Source organism: Amblyomma mixtum, chromosome 7 (genome assembly GCF_055824585.1).
Source record: "Amblyomma mixtum isolate Tamu chromosome 7, ASM5582458v1, whole genome shotgun sequence".
In the NCBI taxonomy this organism is placed as follows: Eukaryota; Metazoa; Arthropoda; class Arachnida; order Ixodida; family Ixodidae; genus Amblyomma; species Amblyomma mixtum.
In genome coordinates this window covers 39,982,920-39,985,027 of record NC_143018.1, presented here as the reverse complement: position 1 = coordinate 39,985,027, position 2,108 = coordinate 39,982,920, and the positions used below count along the sequence as shown (strand labels likewise).

The window sequence follows — 2,108 nt, the reverse complement described above, 5'->3', positions numbered from 1 at the left end:
GGATTCCCCTAAACATTTGACCAACACTGTTCCCACTTCGAGTTATTGATCAATTCGCTCTCGCCCTACCATAAGCTTGCCGTCCCGGTTAGCTCAATTGGTAGAGCGACTGCTCCGGTGAAGCGCTGGTCCCGGGTTGGAACCCCGTATCAGGACGAATTTTTCTTAAACTACGAAGTTTCTGAGAAAGCTGCATAGCTTTCCTTTGTAGCCGTAAGGCAGCGCTCGGGTGGATGTCAATGAGTAATTACTCCCTTATTACAAATTTACTCCACCTTGGGGGATTCCCCTAAACATTTGACCAACACTGTTCCCACTTCGAGTTATTGATCAATTCGCTCTCGCCCTACCATAAGCTTGCCGTCCCGGTTAGCTCAGTTGGTAGAGCGACTGCTCCGGTGAAGCGGTGGTCCCGGGTTCGAACCCCGGACCAGGAGGAATTTTTCTTTAACTACGAAGTTTCTGAGAAAGCTGTATAGCTTTCCTTTGTAGCCATATGGCTGCGCTTGGGTGGATGCCAATGAGTAATTACTCCCTTATTATAGAATAGTTTTATTCTCAGCGCGGTGCAGGTGCTTGATGAGGCAATGGAAGTGTCAAGCGTGCGGCATTGTAAATAAATATAAAAGTTATGAATTCTAGCGCGTGCTATCTTCATATAACTGTCCATTTTGTCAAGTTTGTGGTGTGTAATCTGTGCGGGACATCCAGTTTTAAGTTTTAGATGCATGGTGGATTCTGGACTATCCCCAGAAGCCGTTAATGGGTGCACAATTCCTGAAACAGCGGGCCCCCAAAACGTTAAAGAGCATTTTGCAATTTTTTCTACATTAGTGAACTTAATCTTATATAGCGGGGCTGAGCACTTTAACGACATAATCTGTGTGTTCCTACCAGGTTATCTGTCCAGGTATTGAACGGTGGGATAGAGGATAGTGGGGAGCAGGTGCATATGTAGCCGTGAGTTCCATAAAAAAAATGTGTCTCTGTCAATTCTCCTTGTTATGAGGATTCCTGAAGCATGTAAACTATGTCTTAGTTTCTTTTAAATAAGCTTTATTTCCTGAGAGCCAGTTCATGACTTTCTCGACGCCATCCTGAAGGAGCTCCACGGTGTAACGATAATATTCGTGGGGCATAATAAAAGCAGCATCGTCTCTGTAGAGGTTACGAGCGCCAAGATTAAGGCTGCCTGTATTGTTAAAATAAATATTTGATACTTGTATGTAGTCGACTTATCCCGGTGGAACACCCCATTTTAAATTCGGGAAATTACTGTTGATGTCTGAAATTCTTTATCTTGCGAAAGATTTTTTATTGGGCCCATTAAATGCAAAGCGGTGGAGTTTTTGAATAAAATATTGTATCCAACACCTCTGTTCAATGGAGAAAACTACCTAATGCCACCTCCTTTTGTTGAGGGACATTCATTGCTTTCTTCTAAAATTACTTTTTCTTGCTCCAGTCCTGGGTGGTTTAATATATTTAAATTCTTTTTCGGGTATATTTTCTAAGAACAAAATGCCTGGCTTTGAGGCCTGTGCTCTGAAAAAAAAAATAAAATAATTACAACCTATGCTTGAAGCTTACAATCACTCCTTTTTCTTTCTTCTGATAAATATTTCACGGCTACATGGGAGCGCATAGAACTATCAAGGGTATTTTTCAAAATTGATTTAGGTAACAAAGTATCTTAAAAATAAACGAGTTTCCTATTTAATCGGGCACAGCAAGTTTTATGGGTACTAGGCGGAGCTGTCTCCTGGCTTGTAAACCTGGAGACCAACATTATTAAATTTGGCTCGAATGCTTAGTGGTTGTCGACGCGAGTTTCGGGCGTCCTGAAGTCGAAATATAGAAGTGTCTTTTATCTAAATGCTTACATCGACATAATTGAATTAGACCAAGAAATGATGTCAATTTGCTGGAGAGAGTGAAAAAAACGTTTTTTTTTTCAGTATTGGTGCAAAGGTTGATGTGAGGAACTTGTCTCTCCTATGGAACATATCTCTGTTCTTTTTGCTCGGAATATTTTGCTTCAGCTTTCAAGCAGTCCGTTGTGTTGGAAGCCCGCCCGTCTGAAAGCGACATCCGAAGCGGAAGATTCG

At 41.7% G+C, this 2,108-nt stretch overlaps 1 non-coding gene across 1 annotated transcript; it reads left to right on the top strand.

Annotated features, from left to right (window-relative positions):
- Positions 1-363: 363 nt before the first annotated feature.
- Positions 364-437, top strand: TRNAT-GGU (transfer RNA threonine (anticodon GGU)). The gene has a single exon. It is a non-coding gene; the product is annotated as a tRNA-Thr (tRNA).
- Positions 438-2,108: the final 1,671 nt, after the last annotated feature.